The sequence below is a fragment of the Phascolarctos cinereus genome, unplaced genomic scaffold (assembly GCF_003287225.1).
Source record: "Phascolarctos cinereus isolate Bilbo 61053 unplaced genomic scaffold, phaCin_HiC Scaffold_726;HRSCAF=1367, whole genome shotgun sequence".
Lineage (NCBI taxonomy): Eukaryota > Metazoa > Chordata > Mammalia > Diprotodontia > Phascolarctidae > Phascolarctos > Phascolarctos cinereus.
Window position 1 is genome coordinate 333,518,324 of NW_027556098.1, and position 20,816 is coordinate 333,539,139.

General features: G+C 34.2%; 1 protein-coding gene across 5 annotated transcripts in view; it reads right to left on the reverse strand.

Moving 5' to 3' along the window:
• GRM5 (glutamate metabotropic receptor 5) overlaps window positions 1-20,816 on the reverse strand; it is a 667,058-nt gene that overhangs the window by 606,541 nt on the left and 39,701 nt on the right. The window lies entirely within an intron of this gene.

Below are 20,816 nucleotides of genomic sequence, written 5' to 3' on the forward strand. Positions count from 1 at the left end.
TCTAATATGACAGAAAAGTAAAATTATAAGTGTTGGAGAAGATATGGTAAAGTTGGAACACTAATGCATGGTTGGTGGAGTTGTGAACTGATCTAACCATTCTGGAGAGCAATTTGGAATTATGCCCAAAGGGCTATAAAATTGTGCATACCCTTTGATCCTGAAATACTACTTCTAGGTCTGTTTTCCAAAGAGATCATAAAGAGGGAAAAGGACCCACATGTACAACATATTTATAGCAGCTCTTTTTGTGTTAGAAAAGAATTGGAAATTATGGGAATGCCCACCAATTTCCTAGATTATCAGCTCCTCTAGGACAAGGATCCTGTATATTTGTGTAGGTCTCCACAAAGTGAACTACAATACCTTGCACATGGTAGTTCCATCAAAGAATGTTTTGTGATGGATGAATGAATTTATCCCACCCAGGCACCCACTTTTAGGAAATAGCAATGAGGGAAGAAAGTATCTCCATCTGATTTCTCACACTTTTACTCTGCATTTGCAAGGTTAATTATAATAAAATTTATTCCATATAACAAGGATGAGGTCTGTTCAGACATTACCTCCTTTCTCCATTTATTTTTGAGATCCTGGACATCTTCATACCAATGGATTAGCCTGTTATGTAGGACCATAAGCGTTAGATCTAGAAGACACATGGGAAATCATATCATTTAATCTCATCTTACAGAGGAAGAAACTGACACACTAAACTGTGGAATAATGTCATCAATATAGCACAGACAGGAAATAAATAACTAAACTGGAATTTGTGGGTTTTGTGTAAAATGTTGTGTAAGTTGGAATGATCAAATTTTGAGATAGTAAGAGTGATATAGACAAAGTGCTATTGAATCCAATGGAAAGAAAAATCAGCTTGACAAGGATAAACTAGGAAGGCTTCATGGAAGGGACTCTGTTTTAGGTGGGCACTGAAGGATAGATAAGATTTCAGTAGGTGGAGATGAAGGGAGAAGAGCTACCAAGCAGAAGAAATTATATCTATATCTATATATATCTATATCTATATCTATATCTATACATATACACATATATACATATATAGTATATATGTGTGTGTGTGTGTATATATATATATATATATATATATATATATATATATATATATATATTCCCTAACCACAGACCCACAAAAACTTAATCAATGGCAAAATGCTTATGTGATAAATTGAATAAAGGGAAATTTGGACTCCTAGTCATCATCTTTCTTTATAAAATAGATCTCAAGAGTTCTCTGGATGATGCCAATAATTGTTTTGCCTGAAATTTTCCAGGGTCTCTGATGCTACTCAGGTACCAATAAAATATTGCAAATTAATGATGAGAAGGTACTTTGAAGACAGAAGTAGGAAAGCACCTGGACTGAAAAGCAAAATCCTTATACAATCTGAAAATATGTACTGTATAGTAGGAATGATTGCATAATTTCTCACTCACACAAAGTGAAAATTTAGTTCCACTTGCAAAATACAACACAGAATATTCTGATCTCCCACTGCATAACCATTATGAGCGCAAGATGCTTGTGGTCATGAAGTTAAAAGTTTACCTAAGAAGATAAGGCATTGATATATGAAAATCAATACAATACAATGAACAGTACTAAAGGTATATAATTCTACAAAATAGCAATCCAAGAAATATCACAAAGCAATATATATATATATATAGTGGCAGGGGTGAGTTCAGGCAATACATCTTACAAAGTATGTCTTTGAACACTTCTATTTCATTAAAGCTACAGTCAAATCACTAGTAATTTAAACATGTCTTCCTCGACCCCCCAACTTTGTGATGGATTTCATTTCCTTATGACTTAAATTAAATGCCAAATGTATTGGGCACCACAGGCAGTGACAGAGCTATCTTTGCTTGGCCAGTTGCTAAATTGTTTCTTGTGCATTTCCAATGGTAACTCCTAAATAATACTATGAAAAGTGTTTATCTGCATTATGAGTTCTGAGATAAACTATTTATCTCTCACAAAATAGGAGAAATAAATATATTTTATGTTAAGAATTTAGAAAACATAACATTCTCTCTCACTGTACATGCCCAATCTGTTGCCCATCTGTTGTCAATTTAACCTTTGCAACATCTCTAAACAACCTCTTCTCTCCTCTGACATGCCATAACTCTAGTTGTCAGCACCCATCACCTCATGCTTGTTCTATTGCAATAGCCTGCTAGTGAGCCTGCCTGCATCATCTCTTCCCACTCCAATCCATACCTCATTCAGACATATAGCAGATTTTCCTGTGTGCTCTATACATACCTCACACACTCAATAAACTCCAGTGGCTCCCTGTAACCTCCAGCATCAAATACAAAATTTTCTATTTGAAATTCAAAGCCCTTCATAACCTCATTCTCTCCTAATTTTCTAGTCTTCCTACACCTCATCCCTTATCATATATTCTTCATTCTGGTGACATTGGCTTCCCTACTATTCTGTGAAGAAGACATCCCAATTCTTGACTCTGATCATTTTCTCTGGTTCTCCCCCATGGCTAGAATGCTATTCCTTCGCATCTCTACCTCCTAGTCCCCCAGCTTCCTTGGAAGCCATTTAAAGAGCTGAGATCCCTAGTTTTGAGCCTATTCAGACTGGAGACAGAGAGACAAAGAGAGAAAGAGAGAGAGAGAAGGATTTTTTCTTCTCTTCTCTTCACCCTCTACATTGTCTATGGCATCTAGTAGCAGAGCTCCTCATCTAAAAGGAAATGCCTCATCCAGTTGTTTCAGAGTTCATCAGTTTAAGAAACTTCAAGAACCATTGAGGGAGCAAAGGTATAGGCTTTCCAGTCCAACAATGATACAGTGGCACTCAAGAAATGAAATTTTTTTTCCATTTCTGAACCCAGACTAAAAAATCACATACAACTCCTGCTCTACTAGGATAACCTCTTGATGTGTAATAACTGTCTATGAGACCTGAGTGCCTCTGTAAAGATCATAAATGTCTAATTCGTTCATCAAAGCCTTCATCTGTATCAAACCAGTAATTCCAGAAGTTTTTCAAATCTGTTTTGTGGGGCCTTTGCCAGAGCTTCCACCTACAGTTAGAAGTGTGAACTTCTCTGCATAAATATGTTCTTCCATTGCACCTGCAATAATTTTTTTTTCCTGCCACATTGTAGCTCTCATTATCTCATGGCTCCCATAATTCAAACCCATGCTGTCCATGCATTTGATGGGACGACAAAGTTTCAAGAAGCATGACCTCTGATAGCACAGAAGAAAACTGATCCATGTAGAATTATTCTTACCTAATGGGAGCTGACCCACAGAGAAGAGCAGACTGATGGTGCCCAATTAGGTGACTTCCCAACAAATGGTTTTGAAGGGGAGCAGCATGAAAACCTCATTAGGAAAGAAAGGACATTGAGGTTTTGCAGTATCAGAAACTTGAGTTGATTTCGTTACATATGTTATTTTCATATATGCCTTACAACCATTTTTTTTCAAAGTTGTTGTACACTTTTCCCAAGGAATTTGTAACTTTGTGGAAGGGAGCACCCAGGAAAATGTTTTATAGCTACGGTTCTTACTATGTCATATTAGTACAAACTTTAGTTTTAAGCTAATTATGTATATCAGCTGATGATGGTTAAGGGGAAGCACAAAAGTAGGGAATCACAAGAGGAGTCCAAATTTGCAGTGTATCCTAGAACCTTGTAGTAGCATCTACCCCTTTGGGAATCCAATGAGTCAGTGTAAATGTGTTTGGGGAGTAGCTTAGCAGAAGCGTTAAATATTTATCCACTCAAAACACACTTGATGTGTGCAATGCCCTATGGTTGGCCTCATTCTGTTCAAAAATGATTTTTCTTGTGTTCCATGTATCACTAGAAGTCACTAAATGAAAATTAGTAAAGCAAAGTACCTACTACACTTCTGGTAAGCACCATCTGTGTGACTGTGCAATAGAGTTATTGGCAACTTGTGGCTGCACTGTTGCTCTCACATCTAGTCCTTTAAATTAGTCTTTAAAGAAGAGACTTTTAATTTCTACTGTCTAGGGAGTCAGTGAAGGGTGGAATGGGGGTGGGGGATGTCTAATTGAATTAGCTACAAAGGATTTGCCTATTATTTGTATTGTAGGAATATTTAGGATCAAGTAATGTTATGAGGATTGCTTAAAATATTGAAGAAGAAAAAGGTTGGGCTCTCAGGTTTTTAAACTTTTGTCCATTCCTGTACTGTGATACATTTGAATCCTTAATTTTTGATCTCATTTCCTGGTCTGGACAAAATCACATATACATATCTATATATAAACACAGAGTAGTTATTTTAAAAAAAAACCTCTTAGTAACATTCATGACAAAACAGGCACATATGTATATATGTGTAAGTGTGTGAACATGTGTATGTATATACACATTTATGTAAATATATGTGTGCATATATAACATATATATATATATACACACATAATATCTATACTTTGGATTTTTATGCTACAGTCACTTAATGGTATTCTTCTCCCCATTAAAACTGGACTTTCTACTACCAACCAATGATGACCCAGTGATCTCTCAAAGGGGAATATCTCCATTCCATACTGGCATGAACATTCCCCAGAAAAGTGAATGCCATCTCTACCATTCTGTTCAGAAACACAAAGTCTTATCTTAGTTAAGCAACTTCAAAAGCATCCCTGTATAGGTCTCCCAATTCTGATGTGTATGCAATAGGGGAGGAAAGAAAGGAGTTTATCTTAGAGAAATGAGGGAACAAAAAAAGGTCAAGGAGGCACAGATGGGATAAAGCTAAAAGAACTCAATGAATTGCTATGAAGGAATACATGAATAATAATAAATATTTAATTCTACTTTAAGATTGCCAAAGCATTTCACGTACATTTTGACATTTTATCCCCTCAAAACTAGGAGATTGATGCAATAATTATTATTATTATCTCAATTTTACAGATAAGGAAGCTGAAGTTGAATAAGTTGAAGTGACTTGCCTTCAGTAACAACCTGGATCTCTCCTGATTTGAAGCTCAACTCTCTTTCCACTACATCAAGTTTCCTACTATGCAAAGAGACATCATACACAAAGATGCATGAAACTTCCTCTTTAGGGACCATTCTTTCTTTATTATTATTTAATTTTTAGTTATAGAATAAAACAAACATTTCCATGACATAGTATAATAACATACGATTGCTCATGAAACTGCATATTGATTACATACAACTTGCTATTTACTTTAATATATAATTAAGTTTTATGAAAAATTTTTCTTCTTTTTTTCATCTACCCCCTGGCCTAGAGATGGCTATCATTAAACACAAATATGTGTGTATGTGTGTGTGTACATACATGTATATATATATATATGTATATATGTATATTTATGTATATATATATAATCTTTCTATACATACTTTTATTTATCAGTTCTTTCTCTGAATGGAGATAACATCTTCCTTCTTATGTTCTTTGTAGTTAATTTTGGTATTTATAATGGTCAAAATATTCTTGTGGTTTGTCCTTCATTCTCAGAGGACCATGACTTTGGAAGATGATGACATGACTTGCAAATGAATTGGATTCGAGGTAGGGAAGGCTGTGCAAAGTTCCCAGCATCGCTTTCTCCTCCAGAGCGATCTGGGTCCAGTGGCTAGATATAGATCAGGATGCCTGGACATGGCACAGGATGCAGTAGGAGACCTTGGCCCTTTTAAGCTAAGGTCTTTCTGAGGTCTCACTTTGAGTGAGGCAACACTCATTCAGGGAATAGGCCTGTTTAAGAAGTGATCCAAGGGATGGCCCCTTTAATTAAAAACAATCAAATTGGGAGGGAAGAACCTCAGGGTTGCTGGCCAAAAGAGAAACAATTACTATTTACATTCACTCTGAGCCAGGAGTGCTTAGTCACTCAAAATTGTTCTTAAAACATTATTGCTGTTCCTGTATAAAACATTCTCTTGGTTTTGCTCATTTAGCTCTTCATTATTTTATGCAAGTCTATCCATGTTTTTCTAAAATGATTTCTTATAGCACAGTAGTATTTCATCACTGTCATATATCACAACTTGTTCAGCCCTTCCCCAATTGATAGGTATCCTGGCAATTTCCAGTTCTTTGCCACCACAAAGAGAGCTGCTATAAATATTTTAGAGTATATAGGTTCTCTTCCTTTTTTCCCCTAATCATCCCTAATCCCTGTAGAAATAGACCTAATAGTGTATTGCTGGGTCAAAGGGTATGGCAAGTTTAATCACTCTTTGGGCATAATTCTAGGCTGCTCTCCAAAATAGTTGGATTAGTTCACAATTTCAAAATTTCACCAACAGTGAATTAGTGTCCTGATGTTTCCATATCCTCTCCAACATTTATCTCTTTCCCCTTCAATCATTTGAGCCAGTTTAGTGTAAAATGATGTCACATAGTTGCTTTAATTTGAATTTGTCTATCAATAATGAGTCAAAGCATTTATATGACTATACATTGTTTTGATTTCCTCATTGGAAAACACCCTGTTCATATTCTTTGACGATTTATCAGTTGGGGGAATGACTCATTTTTTATAGATTTTACAAAGTTCTTTACATATTTGAGATATGATACCTTTATCTGATAAACTGTCTATTATCTTTTTTTCCCCAATTTTCTGCTTTCCTTTTGACCTTGGCTACATTTATTTTATTTGTACAAAAACTTTTTTTTAATTTAATGCAATTTAAATTATCCATTTTATACATCATTCAGATCTCTCTTATTTACTGTGATCATGTTACAAGATTTTATTATGCCTGCATTTAATTATTCTAAATCCTATTTATGGTTCTCTATTGAATAAAATCTTAAGCAGTTGGAAATTCTATCAGGATTGCTCTGCCATAACTGAGTATCACCTTCTTAGCTTGAAGTCTCTATGCTGCAGTAGACCAAAGGTATTAGCATTCAATTCTACTACACAACTGACCAGTAAAATTGGAAAAATGAGATTTTCAACTCTGTATTTTTAATAGTATTTCAATTACTTTCGAAAGAATTTGGGAAGAATAAATCTAATAACCTGGCTTACCCACAAGAAAATTATGGATGGTGCCTTGTTCCCTAATCTCGGGACCTAACATGGTGCTAACGAATGAGCTAATCTACCCTTAGAGCAGTCCTTCATTATAGCAGGCTACCTAAATAATTGGGGCTGGCTGTTCTCCCAAGTAATCAAATCAGCCTTACACCACTAATAGGCAAGTAGGCTTCAACCAAGGAAGATTAATTTCTTCTTCAAGTTGTGTTTCTTAGACCACAAATCTATGGGCTGTTGGCAGAAGAAATGGAAAGTTGGAAACCAAATTTAATGAGAAGAAAATGTAGGAACTCTTATTCAATTGCATAGACCTCCATGTTCCCCTCTAAATCTAAGAGAGTGTAAATAATAAAATTCACTAAAACCTTGAGGTTTTCCTCCATTTATTCACCCTTACCTGTCCAGGAAAATAAGCCACTCAACAGAGTAATTAAATTCTTGGCTACATATTAGGTGGGGTAAGATTGGCTATTCACAGATCTAAGTACAGAAAATAAAATGTTTCTCAGTCAGCATAAGGGAACATAGAATTACATATTAGAATGAGAAGGGGTCTTGAGATCTAAATCCTGTCCATCCTTTAAGGAGTAACTATCTCTACCTCTTCCATTGTGCTTTCCTTCATAATAGCTGGTGATATTCATATAGTTCTGTACAATTTGTAAAGCACTTTATAAGTGTTTAGCTTCATTTGTTTCTGACAACCCTATGTTTCATGTGCCATTATTGTCATACACACACACACGCTCACACACACACACACACACACACACACACACGCACCTCATTTTATGAATAAAGAAAATGAAGCTCAGTGTGACTTGTCAAGGATCATATAGTTAGGAAGTATCTGAAGTAGTATTCAAACCCATTTTGACCTGGCTTCAATGTTAGTATTCTATCCACTTTATTGGTTCTACACATACTGTTCTACCCAATATTGATCACCATCTTCTAGGACTACTTAAATCGACTATAAATCTCAAATTAGCCTGATTTTATAGCTGAAAAACTGAGGTTTTAAAAGCTTGACTGATTTATTATATATGCTACGACAAATCAGAATGAAAGTCAAGATGAGAGCCTAAGATCTCTGCCTCTTGGCCCATTGTTCTATCTAAAACAAACTTTTTTGAGTGTCATGAGCCTTGTTGGTAATCTGAGGAAACCTATTGATTTCTTCTCATAAATTTTTAAATTCATAAGCTAAAATATATGAGATCATAAATGAATCAAATTACATTGAAAAGCAGTTATTAAATTATGTTTGTTTGTTTTGTAGTTTATGAACACCAGATTAAAAACCACTTCTTTAAAGAAATGATGGCGGCTCACGAATATTCAGCTTACTATTCAGTCATTTCTGTCATGTCCAAATCTTCATGACCCCATTTAGAGTTTTCTTGGTAAAGATACTGAAATGGTTTGCCATTTCCTTCTCCAGCTCATTTTATAGATAAGGAAACTGAGGTAAACAAGATTAAGTGATTTTCCCAGAATCATACAGCTAATAAGTGTCTAAGGACATATTTGAACTCAGGAAGATTAGATTTCCTGACTCCAGGCTCTGTACGCTATACACTGTGCCACCTAGCTGCCTCTGCAGTATGTTCCCTAGCAACATGCTATTGCTTCTTTACTTATTTATAACCTAGATAGTCCACTGAGAATCCAAATTCCAGGTCAAGGTGGGAATTTATATATGTTCTTCTTCACTAACTCTCAATCAGAAGGCTGCTAGACATTGTGTTAGACATGTTTCAAGTGTCTTTCTTCATTAGGCTCTAAGGAATACATTAGCACTGGCACTAGATTCAGAAGAACGGCATTCAAATCCTGTTTCTGACACTTTCAGTGCAACTTTTGATTAATCTCTGTCTCTGGAGTTTAGTTTTCTCACTGTGCAGCCTTATGTAAGTTATTGAACTTCCCTGGGCTTCTGTAAAACTTGTGTGTTATGTAAATAGCCTAAGAGATCTCTTCCAGCTTAAGAGCTATTAGCTTATGTTCTATAGATTCCAACAAATATTTAAGTGCTTACTAAATTTCAAGCTTTTTTAAAATCATTTATAGATAGAAATACAAATCCAAAATCGAGAGCATCCCTGCCCCATGGAGATTACGTGAAACCTGGGGGAAGGGATGTTATATATGTATATAGTTATGTATATGTAATATATAAATATATCTTATATACACACATATGTATATATACATACATGCATATGTGTATATACATACATGCATATGTGTATACAAATATACATGCACATGCATATATGTGCATATATACACATATATGTACATTTTTATATGCATATATACAAGTATATGCATATTGCGTATGTATAGATAGACAGATAGATATAGATATATGTTATACAAAGTATTTTGGGAAAGTAATAACTGAGGGAATAAGGAAAGCCTTTTTGAAGAAAGTAACACTTTTGTCTGCCCAAGACATTCCCAAGATACAAGCAATATTATTCTCTCTCATTCTATACTTGAGCATTTAGAATCTTGTACAGTTCCTTACCACAGATGCCAATCAGCCTACTCCTTGATATCCCTGAGTATATCCTGAGGGGTTTTAAATACCAACTCCACTTTCCAGCTGCTTTCATAATAACAAGTAGTATGATGAGGATTTCCATGCAAGTAGCAGCACATGTGTGTCTCTCCCCTCTTTACCCTTGTACCTTCCTTAGCTCATGATGCTGTCATTCAGTCATCATGGACTCCCAAACTACCCTTAGTCAACTAACAGTTGTTTTGTTTTTTGTTTTTTGTTTTTGTGGTGTGGTAAGCAGATTATCCTCAATAGAAAATCAATGCCTCAGTCACCCAGATTCAATTTTTGAAAATAAAGCTTTTTAAAGAATCAATCAAAGCTGAACTTTATACTCCAAACCTCTATTGAATTCTTAATTTGCCTCACTAGGTTCCATTGCACTCATGGTTGCTAGACACTAGAATATTAAGGAAGGAATAACTCATAGGTTTAAGTGGAAGATGTGAGATGACACATTTCAACTGATTATTAGGGAAAGATTCAAAAAAGCTAACACAAAATAGAAAAAAATGACACTTTAAAATATAGAATAGCTTGTGAAATTGAATGCCATCACATTTAATTGATTGGATATGAAATTTTTATGTTCTTTAAGCTCTTGGTTAAAAAAAGGAAGTATATATATATATATATATATATATATATATATATATATATATATATATATATATATATATAATATCAGATATATTTTAAAGTCTAATTGGATACAAAAATGCTGTTATGGTGAAAAAAAAAACAGTTCACAAGCTCTCTTGAGAACTAATATGGTACTTAAAGAAAACACTGGGCATAGAATGACTAGAAACAGGTTCAGATACAAACTTTGGAACTTAAAAGTTGTGTGACTATTGGAAGTCAGTTCACCTTTATGTGTCTCAGTGTTGTTTTCTGTAAAAAGTTACATAATACTGAAGACATGGCAAGAAAAATTCACACATATCAATAAGTTGATAAAAGTAATTTTATAGCAAAAGAAACAAAACAAAATCCTCTACATTTGCATAACTACAACCTTTAAATGAAGATAATATTGAAAGATGTGATTTCAGATAAAATGCAATAATCAATGTTGATTCCAGAGGACTGAGGTTGGAAAACAATTTATCTTGTCAAAAGGTCACAGAATATAAATGTTGAATAGGATGCAATCTGTCAGTCTCAATTGCTACATAAGACAATTTCACTCAATTCACTGTTTTTTTAATGGAAGAGGACAGTAGAGGTGAGTGGCTATTGGGAAATAATTGTCATTTTGAGGTGCGGTTTGCTTGGTTTTAAACAGAAATCAGTTTTCTTTGCCTCTTGATTCACTACCTCATAGAAAATAAAATCAAAACAAATTCCTTGAAACAAATATGCATAGCCAAACAAAACAAATTCCCTAGTTAGATGTGTTCAAAAAATATATGTCTCTTCCTGCGCCATAAATTTATCATCTTTGGAATCATGCATGCCATTGCATGGATCAATTTTCAAAGTTCTTCGTCTTTACATTATCGTTGCATAAAATGTTCACCTGGTTCTACTCATTTCATTCTTCATCAATTTATAAAAGCCCCCTAAATTGCTTTCATATTGATGATATAATATATTTTTCTACTGGTTCTGCTTACTAATTTCTGCATCAGTTCATACAAGTTTTTTTATGTCCTTGAAATTATCTGTTTCCTCATTTCTTGCAGCCCAATAGTATCCCATCACAGTCTTAGACTCCAATCTGTTTAGCCAGTTGTCAGTTGAAAAAAAAAAAAAGCTGAATGTGTGTGTGTGTGTGTGTGTGTGTGTGTGGGTGTGTGAGAGAGAGAGAGAGAGAGAGAGAGAGAGAGAGAGAGAGAGAGAGAGAGAGAGAGAAACTTTACCTCTTTCTTTGATTTGTTGAGGGGGGTGTCATTGGACTAACATTAGTATATCAAAGGCCATGCATAATTTATTAAATTATTGTTTATAATTCCAAATTGCTTTTCAAAATAGTCGGACTCACCTAAAGGTCCACAAAAAGGGTATCATTGTGGTTGCTTTCTGACAGTGTCTCCAGCATTTTTTTTCCTTTTTGTTATCTTTGCAAATTTGATGGCTATGCAGCAAAACCTCAGAATTGCTGTAATTTGCATTTCTTTAATTAGTAATAATTTTTAGCATGTATTCACATAGCTACAGATAGACTGTTTTTTTTTCCTCTTTAGAACTGCTTATTCATAACACTAGACCATTTATGGGGAAAGGATCTTATTCTTATAAATTTACACAAATTCCTCATGTCTGCTAAATGAGAATTTTGTCAGAGAAAGTTGCTGTACATCTTCATCCCCCTTTTAATTGTTTTCCTTTTTCAATTTCAGCTTTATTAGATTTGTTTGTGCAAAACCTTCTTAACCATATATAATAATTTTTTTAAAAAAAAAGCCATTCTGTGATAGTCCTCATGCTTTGTTTGGTCATGATCTTTTCTTCTATTCAGAGATCTGATACATAATTTTTCCCTTTTTCTTTAATTTGTTTATGATGTAACATTTTATACCTAGTTCACATTGTCCTTTGGAGCTTATCTTCATATAAGGTATAAAGTGTTTGTCTACATATAATTTCTGCCACATTGCTGCCAAATTTGCCTAGCAATTTTTATCAAATAGTGACTACTTATCTTGATAATAATTGTTTTATCAATCACTAAGGCACAAGATTTGTTTCCTTCTGCATGTTGAGTGGGTCAGTGTTCAGTATTTGTTTCTCAAATAGAAACACAGGCCACTAAACAATGCATAAAGATCCTGGGAAGTGACATGTTTACTTAGAATATTAGTATTATCTGTTTTATTGTTTTTTATTTAACTTGTTAAACATTTCCCAATTACATTTTAATTGGGATTGAGCTGTATTCAGGAATATTGTAGGCTGAAAGTTTGATATATCTGGGGCAGGTAATGTTCCACTGATCAACCTTTCTCTTCGCAAGTAATACAAAACAGTTGTGGTAATTACTACTTTGTACCATAGTTTCAGATAAGGCACTACTAGATCCTCTTTCTCTGCCTCACCCCTTTTTTATTATTGCCCTTGAGATAATTTACCTTCTGTAATTTCAGATCAATTTTATAATTTTTTCTAACTGTATACAGTAATATTTTGGTAGTTATGGTGTTGAATAAGTAAATTGACTCAGTATGGTCATTTTTATTATGTTGACTATGAGCAATTCATGTTTCTCCAATTCTTATCGAGAAATTGTTACATAACACCCCTCCCCCCTCCAAGTTTTCTTTTCTTTTCTTTTCTTTTTTGTGGATTCTACTACGCATCTTTCTCATATACATTCCACTCACTCTATTCACTTAACTGCTAGGTGAAATTACTCTAGATTATTGAGCTGGCCTATTGTAATATGATACTAATTCATCTCTCTGTCTTTTGTCTTCTCCCCTCTCCAGTTCATCCCAACATAAATACTAAATTAATCTTCCGGACACAGTTCTGAATATATCACATCCCTCTACACAAACCTTCAGCAGGTCCCAGTTTCCTCTGGGGGTCAAATACAAACTCTTCAGTCTGGCAGGTAAGACACTCAACAGTCTTACTCTTGCCTTCCCTTCTAATGATCTTCCTATTATTCTCTTTCATATAATTTATGTCTCAAACATGATGAATTGCTACTAGCTGCTCCTTAAATTGAATGTCCATATCCCATTTCTGAGCATTAACATGCAAGCCTCCATGCACAGAATATATTTCCTCCTCATTTCTGATCACCCCCACCAACTATCTACTCCCTTAAACCAACTTACATTGACTTAACAGTATATTTTTGGATTCCCCAACCAAATGGAAACCTCTTAAGAGACTCAAAGTTTTTTTTTATTTTTTTTTTGCTTAGTATAAAAACTTACACATGATAACAACACCATTCAATAAATTATCTCTCTAAAGTTTCCGTCTCTTAACTGCCAAATCTAATGAACTTTTCTCAGTCTTCATTCTTCCTGACCTCTCCATAGCTTTTGAAACTGTTAATCACCTTCTTATTGATACTCTCTTCTCTCTAATTTTTCACCACAAAACTCCCTTCTGGTTCTCCTCCTGCCTAACCCCTTCTTCTCATGGGACCTTCATTCATATCATGCCCACTAACTGCACTTGTCCCACTCTGCCCTGGAACCCCTTCTCTTCTTCTCTGTAATAAATTGCTTTGTGATCTCATCAGACTCCATGGATTTAATGATTATTTCTATGCCTAATATCTCTGCTGACCTCCAGTCTCATATCTCAAATGCCTACTTGACATCTTGAACTGGATATCTCATAGATATCTAAACTCAAGATGTCCAAAACTAAACTTATTATTTTTTCCCCAAACCCTCTACTCTTCCAAATCACCCAACTACTGTTAAGGTCTCCACTATCCACCCATTCACCCAGAATCACAACCTAGGTGCCATCCTTGACTTTTGCTCACCCACGCCACCTCATCAGATCTGTTGCCAAGGCCTTCTGATTTCACCATTGTAAAATATTTTTCATACATCTGCTTGTCTTTTTTGACACTGCACCCCCACTTGCAGGCCTTCATCACTTTACACCTTGGCTATTGAAATATCCTGCTATTAGATGTTCTCCAAGGATCTCCTTACTCCAGCTCTTCCTCTACTCAGCGATCAAAGGGATTTTCCTAAAGTTCAGGTTTAACTATATCATCCTTCTCCATTCAACTCTTAGCCCCTTTAGAGCAAGGACTAACTTTTATCTTTCTTTGTATCCACAGTGCTTAGCACAGTGACTGACACATCATAGGCCTTTAATGCGTGGTTACTGGCTGACATATATTTGTTGAATTAAATACAATAAATGTGTGTTGAATGTTGAAGAAGTTTCTTTATTTGTAAATTTTGAAGACTGGATTAGATGACCACAATGATTATTTCTAGTGCTATTTTTTTAAAATATTATTTGATCCATTCATTTTTCAGATCACGAAACTAAGATCCAGAAAGGCAAAAAAGAACCGAACAAACAAAAAAAATCCTTTTCCTAAATTACACATTAAGCCATTGAGCTACCATCAGAGTCATGACCAAAATGTCTGTCTGAACTGCCAATCACAGAGAACTCTTTCTAAGTGAAGAGTAAATCTTAAAACAAGGTAATACAAAGGATATTGATTAAAGAAAAATAAATCATGGACCCTGTCCCTGAAGTTAAGTAGTGGGTCTTTAAAGCTCTAATACCAGGGAACTAAATTCACTTTTTCTGACTCCTACTTCCAACATAAGAATATTAGCCACTTTTCTCAGGAGCAAAATGGCTCAGCTCTCAAGTTGCTGATTACAAATGGTGTGTAGCTGTTTGAATTCCACTTCTGGACATTTCAAGAATGTCTCTGAAATGAGCATCCCCAAGAAAATACTCCTTGTCCTAATGTATCTGCATGGTATCTCCTAGTGAAGGCATCTTTTCCCCATCATGCTTCAGCTTCACAATCATAAAAAGTCAATTCTTGGAAACTAAAATTATAAATGTATACTCTAGCCAAGGGTTCACAAATCTTCAGCTTTGTCCCTAAATCATGTTATGCATTTTATGAAGAAGAAAGTTTTACTCAGTACTCATTTGAAGTGATTAGTGATAAATATGCAAAACAAATATGCATTTTTAGCTTGAGATCACTTCGCTAGTCTTTAAGTTATACATAGATTGCTGGATCTGTGAAGTATCTAAGAGAATTGCTAGTCAAGTGGTTCTGGATTTCAGGAGGTTAAAAAGTTGAATAAAATATATTTTTACTAACTCCTAAATAAAATTTAGTATTTAAGTCAATTATCAATTAAAACAAAAAAAAATATTCTAAGAAAGTATTTGTAGACTTTCACAGAGTACAAAAGGGGCCCATTGTACAAAATATACATATAAAAACATTAAGATATACAAAAACATACATAATCTTCACTTGATAGATTATTATGTCTAGTAAAGGGAAGAGACTTCTCCATGGGCACATGTGTGTGTGTTTACATGTGTGTAGATTTAGATATAAATATGGAAATATGGTAGAGTTGAGACTCGAATACACATTTCCTGATTCTTAATCTACTGTTCTTTTTTTTTCTTTTTTTTTTATGATACATTCGGGTTAAAGTGACTTGCTGAAGGTCCAGAAGCTAGTGTCTGAAGCTAGATTTGAATTCAGGTCCTCCTGACTCTAAGGCCAGTGCTTATCCGCTGTGCCACCTAGGTGCCTCTACTGCTCTTTCTTTTGTTCATGAAAGTCACAAGAAAGAACATTCTCCTTCAAAGATAAAAACAACATTGTATGTTGTTTAGAAAAGGGGAGAACAGTGAAATTGTTTTGAGACAGTCATTAATCCTCTACTTATTTAAAAAAATTCAGGAATAAAGTAGTGAATATTTCAAAGAAGGCAAAGTCCACATAGAAGATGAAAGGAGGAAAGAATGTTAATATCAAGACTTAAAGGCACTATGAAAATATACCAATACCAAATTTCAGACACATTTTAGATAGAGCTATAATCAGCACAGGGATTTTCATTGATTCGCCTCATTTAATGATACCCTGAACATAAATGAAAATGATAGTACATACCAATTAGTTTATTTTCTCTTATTCCTGGGATCCCATTAAGCACAGAATCACTGTGCATGGCCATGATTTTAGATTATAAATAACAAAAATGGAAGAATTTAATGTCCGTGAGGGCAAGAACTATTTCATTTCACAAGAAATACCCATATCCACTAACATTATGTCATAAACAGTAATGGGTTAATAAGTTCATGATGCCTTACACACAAAAATTAATTAATAAGTGTATATTGAGTTGAATGGATTTAAAGATTTTCACAGATAATTTGTAACTATGTAACACTGAACAAGTCACTTCACCACTCTATCTTTGTGCTTAAAATGAGGATAGCAATACCTGCACTACCAATCTGGCACAATTACTTTGAGAATCAAAGGACATATTGTATCTTAAAGAGCTTGGTGACTTAGAGCTTTGAATGATTTCCAACTCATAATCATACTTGTTTACTTTGGCTTCTATATCACTTTCTTCTTTTTTACTATTTAGTTCATTTTAATTTTACATACGCTCACTCAGTATGACAAAATACATTCAATTTGTATTTATTTAGCACTTCCTAAGTGCCAGGCCATGTACTAAGTGCCAGGGAAGCAAAGACATAAACCAAATAATCCCTGTTCTCAAAGACATTGATACACACACACACACACACACACACACACACACACACACACGTAAGCAAGCACGTAGACAGGTAAGTATTTTTCCACAAAAAGTAAATAGATCATCTTCACTAATAAAGACTCTTGGGAGAGGCATTATCTATACAAAGGCTTGGGATATATAAATGTGTCTTAGGATGTGGGTTACCTCTATGAAAGCTTTCTTCTAACAATATATCTTTCACACTTGTGTCAAAATCATAAGAGATTCTTCAGAAGATATATCAAGATAAAAAATCATATGACAACTTCCTAATTGTCAGAGATAGCTAGGTGCCATAGTGAATAAGTGTTAAATCTGAAGTCAGAAAGATCTGAATTCAAATCCATCCTCAGTTAATTCATAGTTATGTGACTCTAGGCAAGTCACTTAATTTTTATTTGGCTCAGTTTGCTCATCTGTAAAATAGGGATAATAACAGCACCTACTTCTCAGATTTGGAAACAATTGTTTTAAAGCTCAGTAGTGTTCATGACTTAATAAATGTTTATTCTCATCTAATTATTAATATCAAGTGAGGCATAAAATAAGGAAGTGTTTTGTCACTAAAAGTCTTTGCCTCTGTCACAAAAGATATCCCATCCAAAACTAAAAGGAAGAGTGGTTCCTTATAGATAGTGAAATTCTCCTCATACTATCATTTGAAGATAACATTGTCCTAATACCAAAGCCGCAGAACACTGAAAAAAAATTCTAAATGGGATATGTAATTATTCAAAATATTTCGGCCTAATATTTCACATGTGAAATAAAATAAGCAAATAAGCAATAAATGCCAACAATATTCTCTGTAGTTGAATGGTTGACCCATAAAATTTGTTCATGGGTACATATTTCATGAGTAAAAGGAAAGTGGCTAGTGGATTGGAACTAGAATTGATCAGGAAGAAATCATATCATATTTTGAAGACTTCCTAATACTTTGAGTATTCCAAGGCTTCTTCATGAAAGCAAAAATATACCTTTGTAAAATTATTATTATTTTATTGGGGCTATTTGGATTCATATTCTAGTACATATCTGAAAAATTAAAATGTAAGAGAGAGGTAAAAATCATCAACAACACAAAAAATGCAGAAGTCAATTTAAAAGAAATGAAAAATAAGTTAAGAAAGGTATACATTATGAAATACATGAACATTTTGAAAAAGACCATGTAAGAGTTCACAGTTTCATTTACATTTTTGTTATTCCTTGAATATGGATTGCTCGTATTTATTGATAAGTGAATATAAGAAGAAAATATATTTTAAAACTAAAATATACAAATTAAGTTGGCAAGTTATCCAAAGGGAAACACAATGTTCATGGTAGACATGAATGAAAAATGAGGTGGTTTCATGCCTAAAGAATGTTAGACAGGAAGACCTGAATTCAAATCAAGATCAGCAAGACCTCAGACACCACTTACTAGTTGTGTGACTGGGAAAGTCACTTAACCCTGTTTGCCTCAGTTTCTTCATGTCTAAAATGAGCTGGGGGGAAAAATGGCAAACCATTCCAATACCTTTGTCAAGAAATTCCCAAATGGCCTCATGAAGTATCAGACACTACTGAAAAAAAAAACTGAACAACAAAATTATTATTGTTGTTGTTGCTGACAGAATTGTATAACAGAAGCCATTAAAAGAGTATAAGCAGAGAAAGGTGGGACTGGAATAGAGGCCATGCTAGTCATATAATACAAGTATGTAGACAAACCATAGACTTCATTGTGCGATGTCAGGATACCTGGAAAGAACTTCCAGCATGTTGGGTTTATGTGAGTACCTAGAAAAAAGTCCCACAGAATGAGAAGGTTTGGATGGATTTCAACTGGCACAACTTGAGAGAGCAGTCAATATTGATGGAACTATAGATTAAGTATGGAAGTATAAGTAATTTTCCTCCAATTACTTTGGGTGTTCTGGGGCAGTGTGGTGAAAAATTTTACTTTCCATGATCTCTCAATAAGCTCATATATAATTTTAAATAATTCATGCCAGAAATCAGAGTACAGACCAAGTTATGTGGTTGGCATCAATACTCTCAGAAGAAGTCCATAAATCACTCAGTGAACTTCAATGAATATTAGTAGTCTACCAATTTGTAAAACAGGTATGGTATGAAAGAACTGAATAACTGGGTAAAGAAGGTTGTAAGCCAATAAAGCAACTTACAAGCCAGGACAATCTGCCTTTAGAAGAATTTGCCAATATTTGAAAGGTTCTAAGACAAGAATGTTTAAGACAGATGACAAGTCAAAAACAGGGCTTTGCTCCTGACTCACTCTCTTATTATGCCCATTCTGGGGCATAATTTCCTCTACTGCAAAATAGGGATAGTAGTTTCTCTATACTACCTACCTTGTAGAGAGGTGTTTTATTGATTTAAGGTGGGACCAAGATACTTAACTTCAGTCAAGAATTCCCTTCACTGCTTGTCAATTTCAAGATCTCATAGATTCTGTTGAATTGAAATTATCATTGTTTCTAGGATTCTTTCCCACATGGGAATGTTTCTATACTTCATGAATTTCTAAAACAATAATGATTTCAGACATAATTGCTAATTCCTCTAAAATTCTAGAATTAATAGTGTGAGCTTTTAAATTATGAAAAAGAATTCTTAGTTATATAAATAAGATACCAAAATAACATATTCAGTGATATATTTTCAGCAAGTGACATTAAATTCATAAGCTTCTGTCCTCTCTTAATCTTTCCCAGTGAAGTCACATGAATTTCTAGCTTCATTAGTAATTAAATTCCCCCAGTCCCCAAGGGACTGGAAATTAAGCCAACATGACACATGGCTATGTCTTACTTAGCTTTTCTGTTCCTCAGGCTTAGCAATGACAGCATCTTGGGAGATCATTGTTTCTTCTTGAAAACAGTTCCCCAAACTTCACAAATTATCTAACCTGAAAGTCTCCACATCATTTTCTTAATAATGTCTAAAAAATATCTAGACCAAGGCCTTATCAGTGAACTGGCAAAGACGATCACAGTCACATATATAAGCAAAATGAAACCATAAAATTTTGCCAGGAAAGATTTTCAAAAAGATCATTATGGTAAAATCCACAGACATTCAATTCCGAGAAGCCCTCAGACTAAAACTGTCAAACTCCTCCTCTTACCCATCTTCTACAGATAGGACAGAAATTGTCCTGAATAGAGAGTTACATGATGATATATAGATATTCGAATTCTAACCTTGTCTACTTATAGGGTTTGTTATATGGGTTCCACTTTTCACTTAATAACTTTGTGGCATTGGACATGTTCTATCTCTCAGAGCCTTGGCTTTGTCTATATAATAGATATAATAACCTGACCTACTTACCTCATAGGATTATCACAAAATTAAAATAATATAATGCATTTGTAGTTGTGAAATACTACATTAAATTAAGTGCTATGTAAATGTGCAGTAGTATTGAACATTAATCTAACTTACGGTGATTACAACATGACACAGACATTCACATTCAATTAAATTTGACAAGCATTTATTAAGCACCTATTATATGCCAGGCATTAAACTGGCTTTAGGTATAAAAAGATAAAATTCTCTTTTTGTTCAAGAATATAATGTTCTATTGGATATAAACATGTACATATATAAATTCATGCAAAATATGTACAATTTCTAAGTGGAAGACACAAGTATAATACCAAGGAGAGTTTGTTAATAATAAAATAGAAATTGTATGGGGATATACTATAAGGGTAGAAAAGACTGGAATAGAGTTACTAGAAGAATTGGGCTGATATGGGTGGTATTAAGTTAATTGAAAGCTCTGAATTAAGATTCCAAATGCTCTGACCTTTAAATACACTTCTCTTTTTCTTTCTTGTTTCTGTTATGCTTAATCTTTATCTTCCCCAAGAGGAATCAGGAAGTCATTGAAACTCTTTGA